Below are 9,349 nucleotides of genomic sequence, written 5' to 3' on the forward strand. Positions count from 1 at the left end.
GGTACAATGTTCCTGTTACAAGAAGGTGGTGCTGTGTACTATGGAGGTTTCATTTGCTTTTTCGAAGGTGGAAGATATGGCTGATACCTTTTTAAGATTCAAATAATAACAGCTTTCAAAGAGGATTTCTTTCTTCTCTGGGCAGTAGGAAGTTAAGCACTTCCTACTAAGCACTAAGCAGTAGGAAGTTCTAAAGACACTTTGCTTCTTTTCCCAAAATCATAATTATGAGTGGTAACTCAGTCATTTTCCATATTGAATTTTTTCCCTCTTGGAGATATCCATGTGCATTTGTGACTTTTCCATGCTGATGGAGAAGAAGAAGCTTTGAAATTCTGACTAAAGTTAACCTTGCCTTCACAGTTTCCCTGTCATCAATGCGCTTTACAGCTAAATTGCTTTTTTACATTTTTTCAGTGTAGTATAGCAATTGTTTTGTTTGGTTGGATTTTTCCATCTCTTGCCCTCACTGTGACCTTTTTCTCCTTGCTTTCATGAGAATAGGCAATGGGATGAAATTAAATGAAAATCCAACTTGAGGAAAAACAACTTGTTGGCTGTGGAAAGGTCTCCCAGGGGAAGCGTCAGATGCTTTATTGCATGTGGTTTTTAATATTTTTATTGTATGCTGTTTTAAAGAAATCCTGTGGGGGAAAATTACAGTCCAGAAAGGGGCCATGCTCTAGACCAGCTTTTGAATCTCAGAACTTTTGATTTATTAATTAAATTAAAAAATCACTTGAGTTTTCCATTTTATAATTCTTTGTCCTCAGGTTCCATATGCTAGCAAATAATATTTATGTTAGAATATCAGTGGTGTTGGCATTGAATACCCAGCCTGTAGAAATGAAGGAGAGTGTTTTACACTTGGAGAGCTGCTGCTCTGCCTCTGTATTTCATAATGAGAAATGTCAGAAACATTTCAGAATCAGTGGAACATTTTCACAACTATATGAACCAGAATATTATTTTTTGTTGAGTGCTAATATTTTGTGTGAACTTGCTGGATAACCAAAAAGTGTTGGGTGCTGTCATAATGTTTCTGTTTCATCTTGTGACTGTTTTGCTGCAAGAATTATGTATAAATGTAGCCATCACTTGACTCTTAAAGGAGAATTGCACTTTAAGTTGAATTAGCTTATTTCTAATATTACTGGAATAAGACTTGCTGTGGAGTTCAAGAATTGGTGAAACAAACCAATCAAATCTTTACTGTATGCCCAAGTAGTAGGTGTATGATATATCATACTTCTGTTTTGGAGTCTCTGAGTGAGGAAGACTTTTCCTTTTCCTGAAAACAAGAACGGATTTAAGCACTTCCCTGAGTTAAGGGAACCTAATGTAACCTAATATTATAATATTGTATTTGAGTACTAGTAATAATGTATCTTCTGTTAATTTAAGTCTATTTTGCATAGGAAACTGTGGAAAAATAGCTTATGTGCAATACTATATTTTGTAATTATCTTATTTTTAATATAGATGTTTAGGAATAAAGTCTGAAGTGATAAAAAGTATTTAATCAATAATGAATCTGAAAGTTTGAAGATTGTGTTACAAGTTGCCTTTTTCACCTTTAAGAACCTATCTGCAGCCTTATTCATAGTGCAAAAGATGGAGAATTTGCTTGTAATGATTATAAAAGTAATTATTTTTTCAATTATTTTTGTTTTTCTTTCACTATCTTTGTGTTCCAGACAGGCTAAACATGGACTGTGCCAGGTGGTCACTGCATTGACCTCTTAAGTACAGATGCTGCTGTGGTAGTGCTGAGGCACAGGTTTGTCACTGTTGCTAATAGATGTGTGTCATTAGGCCCTCATCCTTCAGGTTGGAGGCTGGAAAAGCTTCCAGGTGCTTCTCAGGGTTTTTACTTCTTTCTTTCTCTCCTACTTCATTATTCCTTCTTTTGTTGCTTCCAGTGTTCTTGATCTGCCTTTGTGCTGTTTGAGGGAGTCCAGGTCCCCAAACATTATGGTTTAATTTATTTGTAGCAATGAAAACTCATATGATTTTGGAGAGCTCAGCCTCAAGCTTTGCTTGCTGATGTTGATTGGGCAGGACTAAGACAAAAAGTGGTGAAAACCCCCTCTCATCTGCTACTGCCTTTTCTCAGGCTTTTCCCTCTGCGTGACATTCTAATGCAGACCTGATCTTTATGCTCTGTAAGAGGGTTTCTAAGATATGAACGATGTTCACACTCTGTGATTGAGGATTATCACTGTTCTTCCTTTCCTGAGGTTTTTCTAATGTATATTGTCTCCTTGGGTTGTGGAGTCATCTTCCCCTTAATATTTTTATTTCTTGATTGGTTCCTTTCTCTACAGTAAGCTCAAAGCTGGGGGAGATTATAGACTCAGAGCAAATTCTTGCTGATTTGTTAGGAAGAAGAAATATCCCTTCTTGCCCTTCCTTAAGTCTTTGTGCATTAGATTCTCAGATGGCTTTGTATTCCACTGACAATAAAACAAGTTATGGTGTCCTCATCTCTTTAAATACTAACAATATATCACCAAGCAAAACAACCCTCCCCCAAGAGCTAACTGCAAAATACTAATATTGCAGACCTCAACAGGAAAGTTCCACTTCCAGAGAATTTGCTGGGTCTAAGGCAGTAGAAGGCAAGTACATTTTTGTTTGCTGCAAGCTTTAGCAGATCAGCTGAATAGGAATCCTTTCATGCATCTTAAAAGGGTTATTTCTTTACTATCTGGTATTGATGATTCAAAAAATATTCTCCTTTTAGAAACCAGAGTGTGTCCACCATCTTTAACCACTGACTTGGCTCTTCTTTAGTTGAGTGCAGCTTTTAAGCACGATTGCATATTTTCATGCTCTCAGACTTGAAGCAAGCACAAAGATCCAGGCATATAGAATTGAGTCATCAGTGTTTCATTTTGTAGTAAAACACATGCCTAATAGACAGAGTTGCTTTTATAACTTTTCAACTGCCTGAAGATAAAGCGGTTTCTGCATATCCCCTCCATTTGCCACCAAGGTCAGCCTCTTCATTTTCCCATATGTTATTACATTTCATTTGCCCTAGACCTCACCTACCTACATATTTTATATCACCTGTCATCTGCCTACTGTCATTGGCCTCTTATCCCCTTGGATCATTCCTATTATTGAAATATGGTGAAATCTTGACATATTAACACATGTTTTTCTTCAGGAAATTCTGGCCTTAGAAATGGGAATGAGCAAAAAATTTTGGAAATGTTTAGACATGTGAGACTGCAAAAGACTGGTGTTTCACACTGCATAGTGCATAACTGCCTGACAGTGAACAATGAGAATTTGGTCATTGTTCGTATATTTAGTTTCTTAATATTTAAAAATGTGTGCCCAGGAGACTTGTAATTGAAGCTTGGCAGTACAGCAGAAACTGTTTCCTTTGACACACAGATTTTTATTCAGGGACCTTCTTAATCTAAGATTGTTTAGCAGCTGGAATACCTGGATTACTCTGGAATAGCTGGACTCAAACACCATCAAATCTGCCACCTTGCTTTTGACTGGTCTTAGAGTTGGATTTCCTACATCTCTGTTACTGCAATTTATGGCTGTAGGGTGATGGAAGGATAAGTGGGATGTTATCCCCTGAGTTTAGGCCTCTTGGGTTTTGGTCCTCTTGTTAAAGTGAACTTCCAGGAATTGACTGCTTGTTTTTTGGCAAGTACCCACACCTGGGGAGGTATTCAGTCTGCTCGAAAATATAGCAAATTTGCTGTGTTTATAAAGTGATCTTCCCAAAGACACATAAGTATCACTCTTAAATATTTTTCCTATAATTTCTTCTGTCACCTGGCTTTCTTTTAATTTAAGCAATGTAAGGAGGAAAATGCTTTTTATGTTTCTGGGCATGCATTTTTCTGTCTTTTTTAAGTCCACAAGTAATACTTTACTGTTGACATTCTTGTTCCTGAAAGGAATTATGGGCACTTTAACTGGGCTGACAGTGTATAATGGCACTGTTTGTTCTGTAATATGGATTATTTGTAACTAGGCTGAAGGTGTAATTTTCTAAATTAAAATACATTGTAGACTTCAGCAGAAAAGTTGTTATTCCTCCCCTGTACCTCCAATAAAGGTAAATTATACAGTAAATGTTATGTTTCAGTTCTTTCCAATAAATTGGGAAACAAATGTGTGGACAAGTATTTTGAGTTATTTTGTTTTGTTTTTACCTTCTGGCAATGTATCTGTTTGGAAATGCTTGTTTTAAAAGGTTTGCAATTTCAGTAAGTATTGTGTCTACCTTCATTTATGAGTAGCAGAACCCATTGTAATGCTGCAGTCCTTTGAATACTTACAGATGTGTTTTTCTTTGCTGCTGCATGTAATCCCATTAAAACCAACACAAATATTTGCAGAACTGGAGCTGAGATTTATTCTACAACCATTTTTTGCCCTATATTGTGTTATTCATGTATGTTGTGATGTTAGGGTGATCATGACAAGCAGACCTAGCTTCAGTTAAGCTTAATGCACACAGGACTGATTTCTCTCATCATTAAATCTTTTTCTGTAAAATTCAAGTTTGTTTAGAAAAAGGTTTGCTTTCTTTATGGAAACAGGCATTCTAGTTGAAATTGAGTTGCTTGCAAAAAGTGGCATTTTCAAAGGAGACTGTTTCTTAGTAGCCTGTGTATATTTCAGTTCTTTTATTAAAAATGGTATTTTCCTGCACGCCTGCAGTATCTCCTGAAGCAGTGGAAATAAAACTGTGTCTAGGATATTGATAGTATTTTTGAAGAAGCTACCATCTCTGCATGTGTGACAAAGTGGCTGCCGGTGAGAAAAATTTATTGCATATTGGTTCTTAAAGACATTACAGTCTCCTCATTACTCTAAGAATAACTGTAAACTCTTTGTAATGACTGACTTTTATGATAATCACACAAATTTATTGCACTTTATTTTAACAATTTGTATAGGCATCTAATTAAATTTGATTTTATGCATTGCTGTAAGGAGTGGGATTCAAATGTGTTTTCTGTGTCAGAAGTAGTTGAAGGCAGAGTCCAGTAGTGCAATAAATTTGTGTGATTATTATAAAAATCAGATGCTGTATTCTTGCAGATTTTTTTCTTTTTAAATTAAAACTTTTGACAAAGTAACAATTGGAAAATCAGAAAAAGTAAAGCTAATAATCTTAAACTGTCATTGGAAATATATCTTGTTTTCCAAATTCAGATACTGATGTGAAGATCTGGAAGCATTTTAAAAACTGAAAAAATACATATTCCCAGAGTGTTTCAGCAATTAAAGCAATAAGAATATTTGGTGCAGTAAGAACATGAAGTACCTTGGTAGGGCTAAGCAGGTGCTGCAACAGGAGCTGTGTGAGATTGCTAGATTGGATAAGGAGTGTAAGTCTAACGAAGGAAAAATGTATTGAATCGTACTGGAAAAATTTATTGAATCATATAAAAGATTAATCCTGCATTGTCATTGCTGTCTTTATAAAGCTTTCTAAATTTCAGTGACAACCGCTGTACTGTAAGAAGGCATTTCCCATGAAGAATTACAGCATAAAACATTTTAGATAGTGTTTAAGATAAAGGATTTCAGCAATGAAAATAATTTGCCTAGAAAATGGAAGCATGTGATTATTAAACGGTATCGTAAGTTGTCAAGAAAACCTTATTGCTGGATTTTCAAGAAGAGTTCAATTTTGTGAACCTAAGCATTTGCAATTGCCCAGCTCACAATGTTGAGAGCTTCAATGACATTGCACCACTACATCATAAAAATGTTATTATTTAACAGCTCAGAAGAAACTTTTGTGCCTACTGTAAGGCTGTAGCTAAATGGGTCAAATGTATCTTAATAATTTCAGCTTGTCTGGAAACATACTGGCCAAAATACTGTTCACATGGTGAGTGATGATGGATGTAAAATGTGTTATTGACCGGTGTTTCCAATGGAAGCATAGAATTGTTTTTGAGAATGGGAGCATGTTGGCTGTTTGGCTAAAAGCCAGCATGTTCTGGTAAGGTATTATTTCTTCAAATAAAGAAAGAGGGAGGGACACCATGTTAAACAGCCCCTCATGATTTGAAACAAACAAGATTCTGGAAGAAAAAAGTGGGAAATAAAACAGGAGGAAAAGCTGAAGGAAAACATAACTTTTTTTTCAAAATGTTTTATTTTCTGATGTAAATCAATGCTCTAGACAAATCTAACAGAGCTTCATGAGTGAAATAAAAAATGTCTTTACATTTGCTGGTGTGTGATATTCCTGTGGTGGTACCCCACTTACTTTGGTGTGTCTGGAAATAGCTGATTCCAAGCAGATACTATGGCAACTGCTGGATTATCTCACCTGGATCATAATTTTCTAATGACAGGATAGGAGAAGAATATCTTAAAAGAAATAAGAGCAAAATAACTGAGCAATTATTCATCCACTGGAGAATTTTATGCAAGTTTATTTTTACTTGCTTTCATAATTCACAGTTAATGTTCAAGGGACAGAAGTTAGAACTGGATGTTAGAATGTGACAGTCTAACAGCTGAAGCCTTACATAAATTAATGGCTGAAAACTGGTACATTTATAAAATCAGAATATTCCAAAACCTGTTTTTAGGTACAGACTTACCTGGGGAAAGTTAGGAGGATATATCAGGAAAACTGGAACAAGGATATGCAGATAAATGCCTTAATGACCAGGAAAAAGAATTAGTTCTCTAACTCCAAAAGAAACCACTGAGTGTGATGGTCACTAAATGAAAATGAACCAGTATTTCTTTTATGATGGAATATTTCTTTCAGTGTTTGTTTAAGCTTTGCTGGTGGGAATCTTAAAAGATACAAACATGGATTTTAGATTATCACTTCCTGTGAAACAATGGTAAAATTTTTCCTTTTCTCTTGAAAATCCCCCCTTGTTTAGAATATTTTCTGCTGCTCCTTAATCCAGGTTTTAAGGAAAACAAACACGTAGTGTTGTATTTCTGTGACACTAAAGTTAGTTCCTATGTACTTTACAGTAGCAAAGATGGCTTCATGAGCATCTTCAAAAATGTATGTTTTGAAATTAAAAGATCTGCTGGTGTTTCTGAGGGCAATCCTCTCTTTAAAGTGATTAGAGCTGGTGATGGAGACTTTTTTCCTCTTAACTGGAAGTAGCTATTGTTTGAGGCTCTTCAGGTTTACAGCTTGTGTGTGTGCACATGTGTTTCAATGGTATAAATGGTGAATTCTGTGCATGCCCTCTGTTGTTTTAGTTCTTGGGGCTATCTGCCAGTGTTACTACTTCTCCTCACAGCAGAAAAAAATCCTCAACAATTATTCAAAATGCGCTAGCAAAAATAGTCTCTTCAGGTAATTGTTTTAATGAATCAGTGATGAGACTGCTATGAATTGTACCAAAACCTAAACAGCCTTCATCAGGAGGATACTTTGGATGAACTTCTGGACAGATCCCATACAAGGGATTCTGGGAGAACAAAGACTTCAGCAGCTTCATTCTGGCAAGGTAAATCACCAGGACTGACTGTTGTTTAATTTGTTTTCAATGTCAAATGGGCTGACAGAGGAAGGGTAAGGATGGGACAGTTTTGTTTTTTAGTTGGAAACCTCCTTACTGGCATGCTACAATGGTTGAATTCTGATGATTTTTTTAATTAAAAAATAAATAAATTATTTTTAAAAAATATTTTAAAATTTTTTTTAAAGAATTGTATTTGGTGAGTCAGTCATAATTTGAGCCAGTCCCAAACTTAAAGTTTTTCAGTTCACATGTGCATACACATTTGCAATTTGTGTAAGACACTTCTATGTGCGCTGAAAAAAACTACTTATTTTCATTGGTATATTAATTAATATACTTAGTTATTTTACTGATTTTCACGTGTAAGTAATTTTTGGTGAAGCATACAACTTGCAAAACTGAATCTGTATTTAACCTCATATAACCAGAGAAATTTAGGTTTTCAAGGGTGAAACTTTTTGTATGCTTCTTTGAAAAGAGATCTTTTGTATCACTGAGGTGTGTGGAGATTTTCTGTTAATGTGAAGATTTCCTAGGTATGTGTTAGCTGGTAATAATACCAGTGCTGCTTTTGGGCAGCCTCAAAGGCCTCTATGAACTTGAGCTCTTGTTTATTTATTAGTAGTGTGTGCCTCGATGCCTTAGTGAATGGCACTTCTTTAAAAGCACAGACAACCTGAATTCCCTCCTGGGAAGAATGCTGGAGAACAGGGTGCAGAACAACTGGGATCCAGAATTCACTCATGCCCTGCCTGCTGATCTGATGCTGGTGTGGTTCCAGTGTGGGGGAAAAAAACCTGGTGTGAGGTGTGGAGGTCAGGAGCTGCTGCCATCCTTCAGAGAGATGAGAGAGGTTTTGTGAACACAGAGCAGCAGTGATGTTTATTTACAGCAAAGCCCTGCCAGACATCACTGTCCTCTCCCACAGCTGTGGTCCCCAGTGGCATTGGGTCAAGGTCCTTGTCTGCCATCCTTGTTTTTGCCACATCCAATTTTGAAGCCTGCATTACTGGGAACAGAGAGAATAACAGAGCAGGTACAGCACTTCATGTGTTCAAAGCTCTTCACAAACATTAACTAATTAAGCCTCAGCAAGTCCTTATGAGGCAGATATTTCTTCCAGCTGAGTGTTTGTGTCTGCAATCAAGACTTAATCCTCCTGTCAATCAGCCTAATTGATTTAAATGTCTAATTGGGTAGATTTCCTCAAGTAAGTTCTGTTTAAGAAAGGTTAGCCTGGGGAAGACAATTATGCAGAGAGAAAAACCTTGCAAGAGGAAATCCTCAGCCAAGGAAAGGCAAGGACAACTGTCAGTGGTAGTTTTAAAAGCAGCTGGGGAGACGGGCTATTTTTTCATTGCTGCACAGTATCTTCAAAGAAGTTCGAATAACCTAGAATTAAACAGTCAGTCTTTGTAAATGGGTTTGTTTTCTCCTGGAGAAATTCAAAAGGAAAAATTCAAAGAGAAAATCCCTAGTAGTAGCATCAATGAGTAGTAGCATCAAGGAAAGCAGTGAGGGACTGAGGGACACTACTCTGTGCATGAGTTCCCACTCTCTCATCTGCACTTTGTCTAGAGAATGACAGCTGCCCTCTGCATCTTGCAGAAGGCTGGCATTTTGAAACTAGATTTTTAGAGGTCCTTTCTGACCCAAACCATTCTATGATTCTAACAACACTTCTTACTGTGGTGTTGAATGGTAGTTAGTGTCTAAATGTGCTGCAGACCCACGTTGCCATGGGGGTGTGGAGAAGGGGAAAAAGTTACAAATTGGACACCTGAGGTGAGAGGTGTTGCATAGGGAAACCCCCAGGCTCAAAGAGGTGTTGTGCTATGGTCTTGTCC

This window comes from Lonchura striata, chromosome 2 (genome assembly GCF_050655825.1).
Source record: "Lonchura striata isolate lonStrDom1 chromosome 2, ASM5065582v1, whole genome shotgun sequence".
In the NCBI taxonomy this organism is placed as follows: Eukaryota; Metazoa; Chordata; class Aves; order Passeriformes; family Estrildidae; genus Lonchura; species Lonchura striata.